We start from the raw sequence: 22,181 nt of genomic DNA, 5'->3' as shown, positions 1-22,181 counted from the left end.
GTGGGCCAGCAAACTGAGGGTGGAGACCTGCCCTGAATGTGGGTAGTGCCATCCAATAAGCCCCGGGGGCTTGATGGTACCAAGGTGGAAGGAGGAAGCTCATCTACACCAGCTCCAGTCCCTGAGCCTGTGCACCTGTTGTTGCTGCCATTGCCGTGGACATCGGACTGCAGATTCTTGAGTCTTTCGACAGAGACCCTCACCCCAGCCCCACAGGGAGCCTCCAGGCCTTCAGTCTCAGGGCTGTATCACTGGTCCCTCTAGATCTGAGGCTCCAGGCTCTTGGACTGAGCAGCCACTGGCTTCCCTGGCTCTCTAGCCTGCACACGGCTCTTGCGGGACTATCCAGTCTGTGACCATGTCACCAAGTCTAAAAAGCCTAATAAATTCTAGTGTAACTCTGCACACACCCTACTGGCTCTGTTCCTCTACAGAATGCTAGCACAGGTGACGTCTCTTTTTCCTAATAGCTCCAGAGAAAGTACTGATTAACTCTCGTTGGCATCACGGGTCTACTCCGATGGACTTCGAGGTGTGATCCCCGACAGTCCAGGTTGGTGGCCGTGAGCTGGGAGGTGGCAGAGCTGTTGGCCTGGCCTGACCACTCCACACGGCCATTGGGAAGGTCTCCACCCACACTGCCCAGGGAGGAGCAGCATTCGAACAGCAGAGGAGGCCAGGAGGGGTGTCAGGTAGGCGAAGACAGGTGTCCACTATATCGTGCCTTCCGACACCCAGCTGCCACGTACCACAGCCTTCCATGCACAGGAAGCAACCGCGGCTAACAAGGCAGCCAGACCCAACACTGCCCTCTCCCCGCAGAGCAGACTCCCCGAAACTCACGTCAAGATCCAGATCCACGATCGACAGGTAGATTTCACTGACCTCAATTAGATCCGCTCATCATTTCTAGGGGTCCAGAAATGTGTCTGAAAGATACATCAACCCCCACCTGGCACAACTCTCGTACAATGAAGAAAAAAGAAAAATGGTTAGAAAAATTCCCTTGGGGAAAGGAGAAGCAACCCAAGGCTGCCACCTCGCATGGGTTGGCAGACTCCCTCCGACAATGGCTAAGCCCTGGTGGGTCCCCGGGGTCACCTCCGCTTCTGTTCTCTGGGAAGACCCCCCCCTCCACCGGGTCTGGAAGGATAATCCTGGTAGTTAGCTTTTTTTCACTGTAACAAATACCTGAGGTAATCAATTTATAAACATAAAAGATATGCCTTTGGAGGTGTCCACTGGCCCCACTGCATCTGGGCCTGTAGTGGGGCAACCCGTCACAGAGGAGGTGCGTGGCCGGGCAAACATGCTCATCCTGATCCTGATCATCACCTGGATCGGTGGCCAGGAAGCCAAAGCAAGAGAGACAGAGCAAACAGCTGGGAGGTGGGCACGCCCGTCTGCCCCATGCCCAGGACAAACCCTAGTGATGACACTGTTCGGGCAGCTCTTGGCCTTTTGGACAGCACATGTGGGACCCAAAGGTGATTCTTGAGGGGGACTAGGGGAGGTCAGGTGAATGTGCACTTTCCAGGATCCCTACAGCCTTGCCCTGTTCCTGTCCCCCAAATCAGCTTGACTCGGGGGCAGAGCTGGCATTTCTAATTCTACCAAGAGGACTATCTGCTCACCATCAACTTGGGTTACTGACCACACCAGGAAACGCCTCCTCCAGGGAAGCCGGCTGCTACTCTCTCATCATCAGGTGGGCTGGGTTCCTTCCGTTCCTTTTAAGAATTTTTTGAAGTCAAGGAGAAGCAGGCTACAAGCTTTCGTGTTCTTTTCCCACCATGTCTCTTAAAGTCGAGTAGAAATAGCGCCCAGTGCCAGGCTCGGGACAGCAGATCACTCTCTGACTTGTCTCTGCATCACAGGGGCTGCATAGCACGTCCCCGTCCCGCTGACCTTCAGCTGAGGTCGTGTCTCTGGCAACACCCACCCTGCCGCTGCTGCAGTCTGGCTGGGCACAAAATCATGAGCCACTCACAGCCTTGTAGATTCAAACAGCAAATCTTTACTCCCGAACTCACACCGACACTCTACAATCACGTTCTGGGGAAATTCACGTTCTTGGCCAAATCCACGTTCTGGGCAAAATCCACACTCTCCACTGGGCTCTGAATCCCAAATACTCTCTGAATCCCGGCAGAACTCAACGGGAACTCCAGGAGCGGGCACGCCTGAGGCAGCAGGATACGCCCTATTCCCAGCAGGGTACACCTTAAACCTGGAACCGCCCTAAACCCCCGATCCGCCCTGGTCCTTGAGCAAGGTCACCTTACATGCAATGTCACTGCAAATGACCTGGGTCCAATATGGAGAGTCCTCCCTCTAAGCAACACTGGGTAGGCTGACAAAGAAATTGCCATGTGTCATTCCTATTTGGCAATGGCTCTCAGCATGCCACCAACTTTCACAGCAGTCAGATTTTCTGGTTGTAGGAGACAAAACTCTTGATTCATTTTCTCTGGTAATGGAAAAGGAGTTGTCCACCTGCAGGCATCATAGATCCAGGAGCTCAAAGGGTGCTGCAGGAACTTTCTCTCTTCCTCTCTCAGCTCTGCGTCCCTGTGGCCTGGCTTTGGCAGGAAGATGGCTCCCAGCGGCTCCCAGATTACTTTCAACCAGCTTAGTAACTTCACAGAAAGCCAACTTCTCTTGTCAGTCAAGTTGCTAGGGATACCTCTCATTCAGCCAACTTGAGACTGTGTCCACCCCTGAATTAAATCCCCATGGTGGCAGGAGATAGGGTCAGCCCCAGCTGAGCCCCTTGACGGGGAAGATGAGGGTGGAGACAATTGGGATGCTGTCACCTGAGGAGGGGAATGGATGCTGGACAGTACCAACAGCTCACAGCCACCGTCAGTTTCCAGACTTAAAAGCAACCACACCTGTAGAGCACGAGGAAGGAGGGAATGAGCGATCTGGAACACCAACAGCGTGAGTTCCAGCTGCTCAATTTTTCAACACACTTTATTGATCCACTATACGTAACAGCTTCTGCTTATAGCGTTTATTATTTATGGGACCCCATGCTATTAATTCATTCAATGCTCAGCGACTCTTCGAGGTGAGAACTACAACTGTCCCCCTCATTGCAAGAAAACCAAGGCACAGGGCAGAGGTCAATCATCCAGATCACAGGGCATCAGCTGTAGAAGGGGCATCTGTAGGGACAATGTGACAAACTATGTATCACAACCTGGGAGACTTAAACAGCAGAACTGTGCTCTCCACGGTTCTGGAGGCTCAGAGTCCAACACCAAGGAGTCAGCAAGGCCATGGTCCCCTGAGACCCTGGACAGGACCCTCCCCTACCCCTTCCCAGCTCTTGGTGGTGGCTCCTTGTCAGGCCTGTCTGTAGATGCCCCTCTCCATGACGTGCCTGTGTCTCTTCTCCTCCTACAAGGTCACCAGTTACATTGGATTAGCGCCCCCCATAGTCTAATTGATTGCATCTCCAAGGCCCTACTTCTGGGGAAGGCCACATTCCCAGGTACTGGGGGTTTAGACTTAGACATATCTGTTGAGGGAACGTGACAGCATCCAGGCCAGGCCCGGCACAGAGTCCCTGCTCACCTGGGAGGGTCCCTGAGAGCCAGCCTGGGGCTGCTGTAACGAGCAGGCCAGGAAGTGTCCCTTCCAGGGCTGCTCAGGGAGCATGCTTCGCTGGTGAGACAGGCACGGAAGCCGGTACCTGCCCAGCCCAGGCAGGTCTGGAGGAGACCATGTGTTCACCAGGACGGGTGGGGAAGAGGCAGCAGAGGGCCGGGGGGGAAGGGATGCTCCAGGCCGAGCACAGCTCTTGGTTCCAAGAGAAGGCCCAAAGGGAAGCCACCGAGGCAGCTGAAGAGGCTGCAGGGGTCAGGGAGACGGATCCAGGAGAGGAAGAACTGCATTCACGTGTGCACAGTGGCGTCATGTGTGGCCATCAGGGAGCTTCCGGGGGCCTCCAATGAGGTGCTGATGTTTAAATCAAACCCTCACTGTCCTGTGAGGCTGGGGGCATTAGCTCTGTTTTTACACAACAGAGAAAGAAATTGAGGCTTCTAGAGATTTCCATCGGCTAAGTAGAGGGAGAGGCAGAATCTGGGCAAGACTGTCACCTGGAAGGACCCCAAAAGGGCTTCATCATACCCCAGGGAGCTGCTGGATATGAAGCAGTAGCAGTGGACAGATCACAGGGCCAGGTGCTGCGTGTAAGTCCGGCCCTTGCTTTCACTAGCTGTGTGAGTTTAAGGGAGCTGCTTCCCCTCTCTGAACACTGGCTGCCTGGCTGGGTTGCTCTGGACAGGTGGGGGAACAGGAGCAGCCTAGCGACCACATGATCAGTATCATCCTCACGGCTGTTACTGTGAGATGAGGGGACGTGGCTGCCCTGGGCAGCAGAGCTGGAGGGCGAAGTGTCTTCCAATTACCTCCCTGCGTCACCACCGGCCACCTTCCCCCAGAGACGCGTGTTCCCCACCATTTCCTCCCAGCGCAATCAGTGCTTTAATTAAAATGACTTCATCAGACTCTCGGGAGACTCCGCCAACAAAGGAGGTAAAGCCGCAATTGCCTTCTGGGGACAAGTGGGCATCTGGCAGAAAAGCAAGTGTGGGTGGCAGGGAGATTAGCTGGGGGGCTGGGGAGGGGACACTTTCTCCGTGTGGGCAGCGCTGGCCGACACAGCGCCACATCCACATTCCATATCCCAGCGCCCGGGCAAGGACCTGGGTCTAGCCTGGGACTCTAGCAAGGAGCTTCCCCAGAGAGTGAAGTGATGCTCCATTTTGTCAACCTGGGAAATGGGGACAGTATTTTGGCTAAACTGCCCAAGTCTGACCCCCTCCCTGGAGCCCCTAGTCTGTCTCTCTCCTTCCCAATCACCTGCCTGGCCCCTGCCGCACTCAGAAGCCTGCCCAGAGCCTCCCAGAGCCTCCCAGCTGTCAATCCCCACATCAGAGCTGCGCTGTGTGCACTGAGCTGTGCGCCAGCGGCTTCAATAGAAGCAGAATACATGCCACGTCCGTGGTTTAGAATGTTCTAGTAGCCTCCTTATAAAGCATAAAAAGAAACAGGTGAATTAATTTTAACAACTGATTGGCTTTAGCCTAACGCATCCAAATTACTGTCATTTCAATGTGTAATCAATGTTTAAAAATCATACAGTTTTTACACTGAGTCTCCAAAATCTTGTGGACATTGTATATTTTTTATCTCAGACTACCCTATTACAAGGCACGTGTCACCAGTGCCCCCTAACTGGAGAGCCCAGGTCTGTACTGGCCTCGTTCCATTTACCAGCTTGGTGCCTTTCCCTGCTGTGGAACGTGGCCCAGTTCCTGGCACTCAGGAGGGCTAGAGCTTGCTTTAGAGGGGATGAGTGGCCAAATGCACGGGTCTCTCGAGATGGGGCAGCACAGGAGTCCTGCCCCTAAGTTCCCTTTCTTTCCTGTGCTGGGGGAACCCTGCACCAACGAAGCAAGCGTCTGTCCACCTGGCATTGGCTCATCATGGACATCAGCCCTGAAGTGTGTGTGTGTCAGAAAAGGAACACAGGTGAGGCTCGTGGGGAAAATGTGCTTCCTACATCCCCTAATCCTATCAAGCGCTCACGCATCCACCATACAAGCACAGGACCTCCTTCCCGTGTTCATTCATGAACCGTCCCCAGTGCATGCAGGCATCTGCTGGGTGTTGGCATGTTTCATGGACAAACAAACCACCCTACCCCTCACTCTGCTGCCTCTAGTGGACTTGTTCCAGCAGAACATTTGTCAAAGTACAAGAAGAGCAATCCCTGACTCCCTCCCTCTTCCCACGGACTTTAACTAGCCTTCGTTCTGTCCTTCCCTGGACAGGACACCTGAAGGTGCACCAGGGTCAGCACTGGGCTCTTGGACCATCACCTCATCCACTCCTACGTTTTAAACATGGAAGTGTTCATTTGCTCAACTATTTCACTACACACCAGTGTATCAAGATAAATATGTCAAAATATTATGGACACCTTAAATGCACTGAATGAATGACTGTATTAAATTTTTAAGAGAAAAATACAAAAGCCACAGACTGAGAAAATATTTACAATACTTGTATCTGACACAGGACCTAGGACACAGGACCTATCCAAAATACCTAACAAAGAACAAATACAAAATAAAGGATTCTTGAAAATCAATAATTTTAAAAAAAAATAAGCGATCCAATATGTTTTAGGTGGGCAAAAGATTTGAACAGACCTTTCATAAAAGAAAATGAACCAATGGGCAATGAGCACGTGAGCTGATGCCAACACCTTCAGGAAGGGTGAATTCACCCTGTGATGCCTCTGGGTTTATGCCTTTGTCCCTGGTGAGGGGAGTCTCTCTCTCTCTCTCTCTCTCTCTCTCTCTCTCTCTCTCTCTCTCTCTCTCTCTCCTGTTGCCCCATTCTGAACTGCCTTCCTCTACCACACCCTTCCGCCATGATGTTCTGCCCCACCTTGGGCCCAGAGCTACAGAGTCAGTCATCTATGGACTGAGTCCTCTGAAACCAGGAGCCAAAATAGACTTTTCTTCCTCTACAAATAAAATAAAATAAAACCAAAAGGTAATGAAATACTACCTTATACCCTCTAGAATGGCTAAATTAAAAGAACGAGAACACCAAGTGTGGCAAAGAGTAAGGCAGCTGTAATTCTCACACACTATTGGTGCAAAGGCAAAATGTGCACACTCTGGAAAACAAGCTAGCAGCTCCTAACAGACACACAGCCAAGCGAGCAAGATGTCTACACAGAGACCTGCACACAAACCTTCCTGGGAGGTTTTGCCATAACAGCCAAAGGCTTGGAAACCACACAAAGGCCCACCAACAGGGTGGACAGACAGACATCTGTTCATCACACGCTTACTGTTCCATAGCAACCATGGAGCTATCGAGATATATATGCAGCATGATGACCCTCAAAAACTTCATGATGAATGGAAGAAATCAGACAAGAGAACATTTGGTATGATTCCATCTACAGAAAAAAATCTGGAAAAGACAAATCTAATCTGTAGTGATAAGTCTGACCATGGCTGTCTGAGGCTGGGGACTGACTGAGAATGGCCAGGAGAATATAGACAAGAATATTCTAAAATTTATATGAAATGGCAAAAGAACTGGAAGAGTCAAAATATTTTGGGGAGACGAGGGAAACATGCAAAGAAGCTGGCTTCCTGGTTTTACCACTTGCCCTACAGCTACAGTGACCAAGGCCATGGACTGGCCAGGGGCAGACACGCAGACCGACTCACAGAGTAGAGAACCCAGAAGCAGACCCCCACAAATATGCCCTAGGGGTTTGATAAAGGTGTGAGGACCGTTCAGGGGAGGAGAGGGACTGTTTAACACAGGTGCCACAGCAAGACAGCGTACACCGCGCAGTGTGACCCTCTCCTGAGTCCTGCACCTCATAGAAACTTTAACACAAAAGTCATGTGACCCCTAAACCTTTCAGGAGAAAATCCTCACAATATGGGGCCAGTCAATGAGTTAATCAGACTTGACACCACAAAAACCACCACCAAAAGAGAAAAAAACTGATAAACTCGACTTCATCAAAACTTAATAGGTTAACTCTGACTGTTGACCCTATTAGGAGGCTGAAAAGAGAAGCTACACACTGGAGGAAATATCTTCAAAACACAGACTTGATGAAAAAGGGGTTTCTAATCAATATAAGGAACTTTCAAAACTCAAGAGTAAACCAACAGCATAATTAGGAAAGGGCAAAAGACACGAACAGACATTTTATCAGAAAGGACATACAGATGACAAACATGCAGGCGAAAAGATGGTCAACATCATTAGCCCTCAGGGGACACAGAGTAAAACCCCAATGAGCTATCACCGTGTGCCCACTGGGACGGCAAAAGTAAAAATAATGACGACGCCCGCGTTAGTCAGGCTCTCTAGAGAAATGGAACTAATAGGACTTAAAGTGATGCATATGATTTCTTATGGGAGTTGGCTTCAACAGTAAGAGGGGCTGGGAAGACCCATGATCAGCAGCTTCCCCGGAGGCCAGGGAAGAGACCGTTCTTCAGAGTCTCAAGTCCTGAGAACCAGGGGGCCAATGGCGCACCCCAGAGCAGAAGGTGAAAGATGTCCCAGATCAAGTGGTGAGTTTGGGAAAGAGGCCAAGTCCTCCTTCCCCAGCCTCCAGGTTCCACTTAAGCCCTCCATGATGCACCCCCAAAGTGGGGAGTGCAATCTCGACTGAATCCATCCACTCCAATGTACGATCTCATCCAGAAACACCCTCAGACAGACCCAGAAAGAAGTTTAATTGGGGAACCTCATGGCCAGTCAAGATGACATGTACAACTAGCCATCGCAACACCAAACGTTGGCAAGACTGTGGAAACCACTGGGGTGAGGGTGTGAAATGGTACCACCATTGTGGAAAACAGGTTCAGATTGAAACTGACCAAATTATGCTATGTACATATGTGAACATACCACGATAAATGTCACCGCTATGTGTATCTATAAAGTACCAATTGAAAAAAACATAAGCAGAAGACCAGGAGAATAGCACAAGAGGAACACCGGGAGGGAGAAGAAGAGAGAAAGAGGCAGGACCAGGGATTGAAATGGAGCAAATTATATTCCCTGTAGGTGTGATTACATCAAAATGAACCCCACTACTCTGTATAACTATAATGCACTGATAAAAATATTTTTAAAAGAAAAATGCATCCCAGAGAAAGGAAGACAACATTCATACAGAAGCCTATACACGAATGTTTATAGCAGCTTTATTCAAAATATCCAAAGACAAACAACACAGGTGTCCTTCAGTCGGCTCAAGGTTAAACCAACTGTGGTGCATCCACAAAATGAAATACTACCCACCAATGAAGAGGAACACACTATTGGTACAGCAGCAATGCCTGAAAACTGCTGGCCAGAGGAGGTCAGCTGTTCTATGACCCACGTACAGAACACTCTTGAGATGACTCAATTGGAGAAATGGAAAATAACCCGTGGCTGCCAGGAACCAAGAGTGGTGGGGCAGCAGTGACCCAGGGCTGGCTGGACAACACAACAGGGGGATCCTGGGGGTGGCGGGTGTGTTCGAACCTTCACCATATCCATGTCCACATCCCAGTGGTCACATTTGATAAACTGTAACAATTGTGCAAGATGTTAGCCATGGTGGGAAGCAGGGCAAAGTGTGCGTGAGAGCTCTGTATTATTTTGTACGACTACAAACGAACCTAGGAGCATTCAAAATAAAATATTTAACTTCCAAAAAGCAGAAAGGGATGAATGCTTTCAGCAAAAGATTTGCTAGATCCATGCATAAAAATATTAAAGAAGAGCCAAGTATGTATAGAGAGATACCTATCCAGAAGAGTACAGGCCAGGAGTAGCCAAGAAACTTCTAGAAAAGGAAAGAAAAGACAGGCAGAAAGGAGACAAAGGAAGGAAAGGGGGATATGACCTTAACCTGGGCACCTGTCCCCAAGTGGGTCGCTCCTGGATTTCTGGGAAACCTACAAATCCTCACTCACGATCTTAAAGCTACCAGAAATTCACTCAGTTATAAAAACTTCCCTGAGCGATGTATCAACACATGTATTTTTGGAGTAGATTAAACAAAGGGAGAGATGATATTTTAGGAAACCTCCACAATCTGGTACCTTCCAAATGTTGTCTGTTGATCACATGATGAGGAAGGTTCTGGAAACAGTGATCGCCACACTGAGGCCACCCCCCCCCCAAGGCCTTCTCATGGCCAAACCTCACAGCTTCCTTTCAAAGAAGAGCTCAAGACCCCCAGTGCCTCTCACTCCCTGCATTCTCCCTTCCCTGAGCGAGCCTCTGCTTGTCCTTCTGTCTCACGCGTCTTAACATTCTTTTCTGCCAGCCACATGCTGTGGCACACACCTGTACTCCCAGCGGGAGGCTGAGGCAGGAGGATCTGTGAGTTCAAAGCCAGCCTTAGCGAGGCCCTAAGCAACTTAGTGAGACCCTGTCTCTAAATAAAATAGAAATAGAGCTAGGGATGGGGCTCAGTGGTTAAGCACTCCTGGGTTCAATCCCTGGTACCAAAAAATGAAAATAAAATAAAATTCTTTTCTGCCACATTTGTCAAGGACCCTGTCATCCCAAGTTGAGGGCCCCCTCTCCAGGACCTCTTGGACCCCCTCCAGTGACACTATCCTATATCACCCAGTATGAAGCTGTGGTGATTAAGTCGAAATAGCATTAGTGTTGGGCTAGATGAACAACCCACGGAACAGAACAGCAGAACCAGACCCGTCCTAAAAGGACTCCACACAGACACCTCTGCAGATCAACAGTAGGGCCAGTGCTGTTCACCAAGGCACTGGAAATTGATTATTAATAGGGGGAAACTGGAGTTGCTTCCTCACCCAATACTAAATTGTAAAATAGCTGAAACTTGTAAAGAAAGAAATATTTTAATTTTTTCTACAAAGCTCTGGGATAGCATCTCTATGTTTTCAAGTTGGGAAAAGGTTATTTTTGATATGGAGTCTCTCCACATCTTCTAGGCTGTTCTGAAACTCCTGGACTCCAGCAAACCTCCCAGGTCAGCCTCCAGGTGCTGGGACTAGAGGCAGGCACAACTATGACTGAAAAGATTTCTTAAACAAAGGCTAACTGTAATGAATTTTGACTAAACAAAAACTAAAAATTTGTCCATCAAAATAAGCAACAAAGGGAATGAAACTAAATGTAAACATTGAAAGAAGCTATTTATAACACCAATAGCCAACAAGATTAGTATCTAAAATACATAGATACTTTTAAGAGTCAATAAGAAAAACTCAACAACAGAATTATTAAAAAGTACACAAGAGACCTTATGAAAGGCATTTCTTGTGAGAGGAAGTGAGGCTGGGTAATAGATGTACAAAAGATGATTAATATCATTGGTAATCAGAGCAATGAGGATTTAATCCACATGAAACACTACTTCATCTTAGCACACTGGCAGAAATTAAAGATCCAAGAATGCAAATTGTTGGTGAAAATGTGCAGCAATGAGGACCCACACGTGCTACAGTTAGGACAGTAAAATAGGTAATTTCTTGGAAATCAGAAACTGGAAATAATGAACATCATTTAGCAAAGAGGCAATGAGCTGAACACATGTCTCCACAGTTTCATTTCCAGCATATTCTCTGAGTGCATCCAGATGCAAGTTCAAAAGGTTACAGAACTATGGCTTGCTCTAGCAGAAAATCTGAAGATGAGGTAAATACTGATCAAAGGGCCAGTGATAAACTGATACAGACCATCAGCCACACAAACACTGGGGATTGAAAAGGGGATTGGGGGTCGGGCAAGGATCCATCTGTTGAGAGTCACAGCTGAAGGGGCCCCAGCAAACTTCCAGCTGCCAGCTGATGATTGGCTCACAGCGGCCCCAGCAAACTTCTAGCTGCCAACTGATTGGCTCCTCTGTGGTGATGCTCATTGGGCTGTTTCCCCGCCCTTTAAGACCACGGAGCTGCTCATTGGGAGACTTTTTTTGGCTCTGCCCACACGACCCAGCCAATCAGCCTCAAGAGCAGGAGGAGTGTGGAAGGTGGAGAGGCTTGTGGGAAGCCGGTGGTGGCAGTTGGGCTCTGAAGGTTTTTCCTGAGGAGCTGTGTGGTTTGGTGTGTGGTTCTAAAAATAAAGTTCGTTCCTTTTGACAAGTGGCTCCTGAATTGTGCCCAGCCAAACTGCGGCATTTGGTGGCTCACACGGGGAACGACTGAGGGTAAGTGATAAGGTAAACTGCTCGCCCCTGAGGGCAGGGTGAGAGGATGGGGAGCCATTTTAAGATTCTTCTTTTGTTTTGCTTCACTTTTGTTTTAAGTTGCCTGTCCCTGGAGATGAGTGAGACGGAAGAAAACCTGCTCACATCTGAGGAACAGATAGGGAGAAAGGACGGATGGACATTTCAGGAGGATAGAAAGGCTATAATTATTTTTTGTTGTTTCATTTTTGTTTCACTCTGTTTCAGTTTTGTTTGGCGTTATCTTCTTGGGTTGTATTATAGTTATAGTAGAAATATTCAAGTAAAAGAGAAGGTCTCTCGGGCTAGTCAGACAGAGAAAGAAAGTATAAAGCAGAAAAAGCCATCAGGGGAAAGTTACAACAGGAGACTGCTACTAACACCTTTCTATCACCAGAGGGCGTAAGTGTCCAACTAACAAGGCCACCTCCATATGCTGGGAGGCCCCCAACCCCCGCAGTTGACAGTTGGGGTCCTGAGACAGGATCTCAAATATTAACATGCCCTGTATTTGAGGCAGGAGGGCAGCGAATTCACAATGTTTTAAATTTCCAAACAGTGAAGCAGCTAAAAGAGGCTATAACAACCTATGGTCCTCAAGCACCCTTCACTGTAAACATGGTCGAATCCATTACCAACTTGAACATGACACCAGCAGATTGGGCTAATATGTGTAAAGCTGTGCTAAATGGAGGACAATACCTGTTATGGAAGGTTGCCAATGAGGAATTTTGCAAGGAGATGGCTAGGCAAAATGCAGCAGCTGGTTATCCTCAGAGAAATCTAGATATGTTGTTAGGAAAGGGACCTTATGAGGATCAGCAGCAATATATTGCATATGATCCTGGCATATACATACAAATTGCTGTAGATGCGATTAGGGCATGGAAGACTTTATAAGGACATGGAGGTTTACAAGGTCAATTATCTAAGGTAATACAAGGAGCTAATGAACCTTACGCTGAATTTGTAGATAGGCTTATTCAAACAGCTACCAGAGTTTTTGGGAATACAGAACAAGCAATGCCATTAATAAAACAACTGGCTTATGAGCAAGTGAATCGTTGGTGCAGAAAGTCATTAGACCACGGAAACATGAAGATTTAAACACATATATTAAATTATGCAGAGACATTAATAAACAAGGACAAGTCGTGGCAGCTGCAGTACAACAGGTTTTAGATGCCAGAGACATTAATGAACAAGAGCAAGTCATGGCAGCTGCAATAAAACAGGCTTTAGATGCCAGAGACATTAATGAACAAGGGCAAATCGTGGCAGCTGCAGTAAAACAGGCTTTAGATGCCAGGCCTAGGACATGCTACAATTGTGAACAAACAGGACATTTTAAAAGGAATTGCCCCATAGGAGGAGGGTTTAACAAAACTAGGTATCAAAGGAGTAGAATACCGGGTATTTGCCCGCAATGCCATAGAGGGAGACGTTGGGCTAATGAATGCCGTTCTCAAACCACCATAGAGGGTACTCCATTATCAAAAAATGAACAAGGACCAGGTGTTTATCCACGATATCGTGGAGAAAGGCATCAGGCTCTATTGCCAAAAAATGGACAGGGAGACCCAATGCTCCTGGGCCCAAAACCACAAATATACGGAGCACTGGAGGAACCCAGCAACCCCATAGGGTAGTGCCCAGGACACATTGTCCATCAGATCCCTCATCAGACAAACCAGAGGGAGCGCAGGGTTGGACATCTGCACCTCTGCCAGATCAGTACTAACTCCAGAGATGGGAGTTCAAATCATTCCCACAAGGGTGAAAGGACCTCTTCCCAAAGGAACAGTAGGCTTATTATTAGGACGCAGCTCTTCTACTCTAAAAGGACTTATGATAAGTCCTGGGGTAATTGATCCCGATTATGAAGGTGAAATAAAAATTATAGCCAGTTCTCCAAAGGGTATATCAGTAATTTCACTAGGAGATAGAATAGGACAGTTACTAATAATACCCAGCCTACATGATAAATTTTCCAGTCGTACTATAGAAAGAGGTTCCAAAGGATTAGGCTCCACAGGTGTAGATTGGGCTATGCTTTCTTTAAATTTAGATTCTTGCCCCATGCTAAAACTAAATATTCAAGGACATGAATTTAATGGGCTACTGGATACAGGTGCAGACCTTAGCATCATCTCTCGTCAAGAATGGCCAAAACATTGGCCATTACAATAAGCCACTCAAATGCTTCTAGGCCTAGAAGTGGTGGCTAATCCCCCTAGAAGTGCAATGGTATTAGATTGGAAGGATCCTGAAGGATGTGAAGGAACTATACAGCCATATGTATTGGATCATCTTCCCGTAAATTTATGGGGACGAGATGTCCTAGATCAATTAGGTTTGACATTAATAAATAACATCAACCAAAATGCACCCACTATTATGACTAGACAAGGTTTTAGGAAAGGAAAAAGATTAGAAAAACAAGAACAAGGTATAGCAGCACCAATACAAATAGATCAAGGAACGGACAGACATGGGTTGGATTTTCAGAAAGGGCCACTGAGACAATAAAAATTACTTGGAAATCAGAAAGACCAGTATGGGTTCCTCAGTGACCCCTGACTAAAGAAAAGATACAAGCAGCCCATGACCTGGTCAAACAACAATTAGCCGAAAGACATATACAACCTGTGTATCTCCCTATAATACTCCCATTTTTGTCATCAAAAAGAAATCTGGTAAATGGAGATTATTGCAAGATTTAAGAGCCATTAATAATGAGATGTTTATTATGGGACCTGCTCAATCGGGGATTCCTCAATTGTCTGCTTTGCCAAAAACCTGGTATGTTTTAGTTATAGATATTAAAGATTGTTTTTTTCAACTCCAATTCATCCTGAGGATAATCCACGTTTTGCATTTACTATCCCTGCACTGAATCATGAAGGTCCTGATCAGAGATATGAATGACAGTACTCCCTCAAGGGATGGCTAACAGCCCAACTATGTGTCAAACTTATGTTAACAAAGCAATCCAGCCACTTAGAAATCAAAATCCTGAACTACAAATATTTCACTATATGGATGATGTATTATTAGCACATAAAGATAAAAACACATTGCTAGAATGTTATGCCACACTTACAAACTTATTAAAAATTATAATCTAGAGATAGCAATAGATAAAGTACAATTAAATTTTCCAATTAATTATTTAGGAGTTCTATTATCCTCAACCATGATCCGTCCACCAAAAATTCAAATACGAGTAGATCAACTCAAATCACTTAACGACTTTCAAAAGTTATTAGGAGACATAAATTGGATAAGGCCTTATCTAGGTATACCAACAGGAGAGTTGGGACCTTTATTTGATATCCTAAAAGGTCCATCAGATCCAAATTCACCCCGAATGTTAACGCCTGAAGCAAGAAAGGCATTAAAAATCATTGAAACATATATGGAAAATATGCATTTGGATAGAATTGACATAAGTTTGCCTTTATTATTTATTGTACTACCAACAAAAAATATTCCTACAGGAGTATTTTGGCAAGAAGGTCCATTATTATGGATACATTTATCTTATTCTCCTAACACTATTCTTATTAGGTATCCTGAGGCTGTAGGACAATTAATACTCAAAGGAATAAAAGCAGCAAAGGGAGTGTTTGGGATTTCTCCCAATAAAATTATTACTCCATATACTATGAATCAAATTGATGAGTTAGCTAATGAGTTAAATACTTGGGCAATAATCATGTGCAAATCTAATGTTTCATTTGATAACCACTTACCATCTAATCCTTTATTGTCTTTTTGGTCATCGTATCCTGTAATTTTTCCAAAAATGGCAAGAAAAACACCTTATCATGAATGCTCCAAATATATTCACTGATGGGTCAAATAATGGTACAGCAGCCGATTTGGATTCCAGAGAGATTAACTAAGGTCCTGACCCAGTGATTGTCTGGAGTAGGGTGTCTGTTTATGTGTTTCCACAGGGAGAACAGCAGCCGATTTGGATTCCAGAAAGATTAACTAAAGCGATTTCTGCAGACCAAAAAGAAGATGATTTGGCTCAAATTCATAAAAACTGATATCCAAAACTCCAGTTTGACTATTCTTACATCTGTGACAGAACCAGGATGCTTTTTTCAATATCTATTTTATTATTACCCTTTCCCACATCATGAAGTTCTATTTTGTTTTTTGAGCTCATACAGACCTAGGTTAATGTTTTGTTGATCAGTTCTAATTTTTGACTATAGAGTTTTTAAACATTGCAATGGAGATTTCACCTGTAAAAAGTTATAAGGCCTTTACTGTTATGTTATGTGTTGTGTGCACACTTGTGTTTACGTTATATGTTTGTATGTACGTATGTCTATATATCATATATGATGAGTGCTCATGAAAAAATGGATCCAAATATTTTTTTTATTCACATGATTTAAATGGTTTAATTTAAATTAGGTAAACAGCTGTTGAGGATTGTTTTAATATGTGAACAAAAAAGGAGGTTAACAGATCTGTTTGTTTACTTTCACCTTTCCTTTTCATTATATTTAATAATTCTGTTCAAGATAATGTAAATTGTTAAGAAAATTGTTTTCTTTTAGTGCCTTCTGGAATGTTACATAATTTTTTCTTTAGCCATTATTGCCAGAATTCCTATCTTCATCCCAGTGCCGGTGAAGACAAAGATAAAACCAATCTACAGCTTCTGCAATAGCCATCACTGAACTGCTTGCAGAACTTGCCTGGACTATGTATCACTTGTATGCATTGTGAACTCACTTGTATGCATTGTGAACTGTCTGTTGGTGCAGCAACTTGTGGTAGGTTGGGGTATTTTTGCTGATGGTATCATTGGTGGTACAATTTTTCCAAAAGGAGCCATCACTGAACTGCTTGCAGAACTTGCCTGGACTATGTATCACTTGTATGCATTGTGAACTCACTTGTATGCATTGTGAACTATCTGTTGGTGCAGCGACTTGTGGTAGTGTTGGGGTATTTTTGCTGATGGTATCATTGGTGGTACAATTTTTCCAAAAGGAGCCATCACTGAACTGCTTGCAGAACTTGCCTGGACTATGTATCACTTGTATGCATTGTGAACTCACTTATATGCATTGTGAACTATCTGTTGGTGCAGCAACTTGTGGTAGTGTTGGGGTATTTTTGCTGATGGTGTCATCAGTGGTACAATTTTTTCCAAAAGGAGCCATCAATTGGCTTGGTGTATCGGTGTATCTTCCTCCCTTCTGTTTGTCATGGTCGTTCAGCTAAAATTTGGGGGCCAACAGAGGTGAGGCAAAGAACCTCACCCCGCCCCCCCACTGGTACAAAGACCTATCCACAGGTGTGGCTGTATGCTGGACCAGTAGTCAATGACAGGTAAGATCCAATTGCAATGGTACCAACCTAAGACAGGAGGCTGACGCCTTGAGGTCAGCTCATCCGATAACGGGTAAGAACCATATGTACTATTGGACAGCCTAAGACAGGCACGGTCCCTAAGCCACATGTTTGTTGTTTAAACAGAGAGGGGGAGATGTTGACAGCCACAGCCAAAGGGGCCCCAGCAAACTTCCAGCTGCCAGCAAACTTCCAGCTGCCAGCTGATGATTGGCTCACAGCAGCCCCAGCAAACTTCTAGCTGCCAATTGATTGGCTCCTCTGCGGTGATGCTCATTGGGCTGTTTCCCTGCCCTTTCAGACCACGGAGCTGCTCATTGGGGGACTTTTTTTGGCTCTGCCCACGCGACCCAGCCAATCAGCCTCAAGAGCAGGAGGAGTGGGGGAGGTTGAGAGGCTTGTGGGAAGCTGGTGGTGGCAGTTGGGCTCTGAAGGTTTTTCCTGAGGAGCTGTGTGGTTTGGTGTGTGTGTGTTCTAAAAATAAAGTTTGTTTCTTTTGACAAGTGGCTCCTGAATTGTGCCCAGCCAGTCTGCGGACATTTTCATTTTTTATAAAGTTTTAAAGCAGGTAAACTATAAAGAAAATCAAGAGGATGATTAAGGTGAAAATTTAGGATAGAGAAGACCCTTGGGGATGGGGCAGGTAAGAAACACATTTGGAAAGATACCAGGGTTTAAAGGCTACTGCTGGCCCTTCCACTCACTAAACTGTGAGGGGTGTTATTATTTTTAAGCTGTACAGCTGCAGCACGCATGGCCTTTTTATTTATGAGACGTCACAACTGAAGTACATAACTTGTTGACAGCCAGCAGGGAAGGTCCTGATCATGCGGCTCAGCTGTCACTCCAGGGAGGATCTGACCATCCAGCGGGTGGCTGCTGGCATGGACCGTGTGGGCACTGGGTGAGACTGGCAAAGTGACTGGTTATGCCTGGCTGAGAGGGAGGCACAAAATTGGTGAGGCTAGGGAAGGGAGGAGGAGCCTGGCTGGAAGTTGCAGAGAGCCCCAAAATAAGGAAGAGTCCAGCACAATGCGAAAGGAGTGCAGTGGGAAGAGAGAGGAAAGAGGAAGAGGCAAAGAGAGAAAGAAGGAACGGGAGGGAGAGAAGGAGAAAGAACAGAGGGAAAGGCAGGAGAGGGAAGAAACTGTCTGCAGAGGTTATCCTTCTTGAAAGCCAGCCATCAGTAAGAACCTGGTCCCACCTCTAGGGTCCCTGCTGGCCTCCTGCCTGAGGAACCCGGGGTAGGGGGAATCTCTCTTGAGTTACAGTGCCCTTGACAATGTCTGAGAGTCCCTTGGTTGCCCCGCTCACAGGTGGCTCCAATAAGGAACCAGGTGAGACTGGTTCCCTCCTAGTGAGCCCTTGGAAAAGGACAAATCTTCCACCCACCACTGAGTCTGGGATGTGGGCACATGTGATGAGCCAGCAACAGGCCTCTTTGGGCATCTCCACCCTCCCCTCATTTCAGTCACATCTGCATGGTTTGGGAGACTTGTCTGAGCTCGGAGAAGGGCTTAGCCCAGCCATGGAGTGCCAGTGGTGCAAGTTGTGCACTGTGTGATCCAGTCACAGCCGCCTGCCTTATGTGACACGGGCCATGTTGGAGCTCACCCCGTGGAGCTGTGTACATCTTATGGGAAACCCAGGCTCAAAGAAACCTTAACTTTCCCGGTACAACAGAAGAAAGCTAGATGTAAAACTTTGTTCTGCCTGCGCCTAGGCACACACCGGAGTCTGGGTACAGGATTGGCACACAAAGCCCAGTCACCCTAATTCTGCTCGGCGTGATCCAGGTCCTCAGGCTTCGGATCAGCGCACCAGTCCTCAGAAAGAACATCCAGGTTCCCTGGAGGGCTGGGGGCAATTGCACGGGACCGGGGGCCAACAGCGTTGGGTTTGGGTTGGTCGCTGGTCCTTGCACTAATGAGTGGCCTCAACTCAGGCCTCAGTTTCTCCATCTGGCCCTCGCAGGTTGATGACTGCTAACGCTCCAGGGTCCGCCAGGCCCTGCCCCAGAGGGTGGGGCTGGAAGTGGTCACGTGGAGGGTGCCTGACCGGAGTCCCGCCCCGCCCCGCCCCCCGCCAGCTCTAGGGGCCCCGCCCCCTCGCCGTCTGGAGCGGGGGAACCCGGAGCCAGCTGAGGGCGCAGGGCTGGTCGCGACGCGCCGCCACGCCGGGACTGGTGAGGGGCGCGCCGCCGCCGCCGCCGCGGGGATCTGGGGCGCCTGCTCGCTGCTCCGCCCGCTCCCGGCCGTTGTGCAGGCGGCTGGATCTGCAGCAGCAGCGGCGACAGCGAACACTCCAGCGCAGGTGGCAGTATCAGCTACGGCAGCAGGAGCAGTGACACCATGGATCTGTCTTTTATGGCCGCGCAGGTAACGGGGCACCTTCCCCATGCGCCCTGGGTCGCCAAGTTTGAGGAGGTGCAGAGCCACAGCCTCGCCATCCTCGCCGGAGCTGAGCTCAGCGGGAGCGGTCGGGCGGGGCGGTGGCGCCCGTGTAGGATCCACGTCCTGGTTCTTTGTCCCGAGGCGAGCCGGGCAGCACCACCTGGTGCTCGCACCAGGGGGCTCGAGCGGGGCTTTCCCGGGGTGGGGTGAGCGGTGCACCTTGCGCCCCCAGGGTGGGGCTCTTCCCACTCCGGCCCCTAGAGGAGGCAAGAAAGCTTCTAGGAACCTGAGCAGCCGAGTCGCCCCCTCTCTGCCCAGCCCCCACCCGGGCCTGCAGGGGATGGCGAAGCTCAGACCCGCGGGAAGCCGGTGGGTGGACAACCGCGCACTTCCCAGCTCTGTTTTTTTGCGAGGCGCAGCTGGGGTAATCTGCCACTTGCAGGTGACCTCGGGCGCCTTCCTTCTCTCCACTGTGAGCGGGGACCATAGCCCCTGCCGCCTGGAGGAAGGCAGTGAGACTTTTGTGACCTGGCAAGCTTCGAAGCCCAGCGGCCAGTTTACCCATTTTTGCTTTGTGAGTCTGATTAGCTCTCAGTGCGGAGCGCGATCATAACTCTTCCCTCCACGCAAACAGGCTCCTCATGGCAGGGAAGACTAATGACCTGTTCCCGCGCCGGCTGATCTGGGCTCCTGGAGAACCCTTTGAGTTCTGAGCCTGGGTGCTCATTATATTTCTGTGCCTTAACTCTCTTGAGCCAGAACAAAGAGAAACCCCTGGTTCTGTAGCTTCGCGTGGCCCTGGGGAAGCACATAAACTTCCACCTTACTGCTTCACCACCATGCTGACTGGTCTGCCTCCAGGGCAGGGCCCCATTTGTCTGGGGAAAATGAACCCCAGTCCAGCCCTCAGACCTTGCATCTTCCAGGATTGTGCTGGCTGGCTGCGTTGAGAGCAGGACAGGTAGGCCAGTCTCTTGGGTGTGTAGCAGGGACCTTGCCTGCTGATGCTTTCTTTCACCAGGTGGAAGTTTGAGGGCACACTTTGTTTTTCCCAAATTTCACCTGTGCTGAAAGTCTGCTTAAAATATCACAGCAAAATCCAGATTGTGGAGGGTGGTCCCCAATCCAAGGCATTCAGAGGACACAGTCCACAGGTCGGCTCTGGGGAATCCAGAGCCCAGCTTTTACCAGCCTCTTAACAAGTTTTCCGTGATGCTAATTGCTCTTATGGGCATTGCTGGCCCTTTTTTGCCTGATTTTCTATTTCCTGTTCCTAAATCCGTGCTTGTAGATATTGCCATCTAGCAAACAGTCATCACTGTTGTAGATAGAGGTGGCTTTAGCTGACAGAGGGGGCTTTCCAGGATTTACTTCGAGGGGGGAGAGGAGCTCACACAAGTCTGTGGCTGCCTTCCCCTCTGGATCCCTGGGAACCTTGGCGTTTCCATGGTTACAAGATAAATTGATCATTGCTAACCCAGGGCTGGCTGGAGCATCAACAGTTGCTATGGTGACTTGACAAAATAAACATAGGCTTTTCAGCACCTATGGGCAGAACCTATAGAGGTTGGGTTTTTTTTCCTTTTTTAGGTTTTCATGTGTGTGTGTGTGTGTGTGTAATTCCCATTTCACTTGGTCGATTTATTTCTGCTGATATGTTTCACGTTGATTACTAACTCCATTCTCTGCTGGCTGCAAGAACTAGGAACATACATTTTCATACCAATAGAAGGCGTGTTAAAAGGTTTGCTGAGCACCTACTGTGTGCCTGATGCCAGGCATTTGGCATGTAGTATTACAATAAAACCTGACAAGTTTGTGATGTAGGCCCTGTTTTTGCAGATCAGGATACCAAACTTTATAAGTTTATGACGAGATTAAATAATTTACCCAAGGACACATTGTTATAAGGAAGAGAACGGAGCTTCCAGTCTAGGCCCGAGAATCTGCAAGGCTGCTGGGTGTTCCACCTTACTGCTCCACCCTGAGAAAGGCTCAATGAAGGGAACAGACAGACACTGCAAGATGGCTGGTCTCTTCCCCTCCCCAGGAGGTGGTCTCCCGCGGTGCTTTTCCCAGAGCCCTTGGGGGCTGTGCTCCAGGACTGCTTCCTGGCCTGGGTCTTTCTAGTTGTCTCCCTCGGGATGGGAGCTGTTTCTGCTTTATATGCGGCACTTGCGCTTGGCTGGAGTGAGTGTCCCTACCTGCCCTAGTGTGTGCAGTGGCCACTGGGTGTGACTGTGTCCGTCCTGGCACAGCCTGCCCTACGACATGGGCAGCCCACAGGGAGACACTAGTGCTTCTTTTACTTTCTTCAGTGAAAGAAGCTCCATGCCAGGCACCGGGACAGGGGTGCGGGGGACAGTTGAATGACATGTGGATTTCCTTTCTGGGTGCTTATAGACTATCGGACAAACGATGGGTCAGGCCAAGACCTAGCCAAGGGAATGGGTCGAGTGGTAGGCTGAGCAGTGTGGCTAACACATAGTAGGCCCTCAACAAGTATTGCTGAGGTGATTGGATGAGAACGTGAAGAGAGACGGGAAAAGATGGTGAATGAGAGATGTCAAATGTGAGCACCTGACATCTTCAGGACTTTGAGAATAGATCTCTAGAAGGATTAGATCTCT

This window comes from Callospermophilus lateralis, chromosome 3, assembly GCF_048772815.1.
Source record: "Callospermophilus lateralis isolate mCalLat2 chromosome 3, mCalLat2.hap1, whole genome shotgun sequence".
Taxonomy (NCBI): domain Eukaryota; kingdom Metazoa; phylum Chordata; class Mammalia; order Rodentia; family Sciuridae; genus Callospermophilus; species Callospermophilus lateralis.
Note: the sequence above shows the minus strand (reverse complement) of the source record.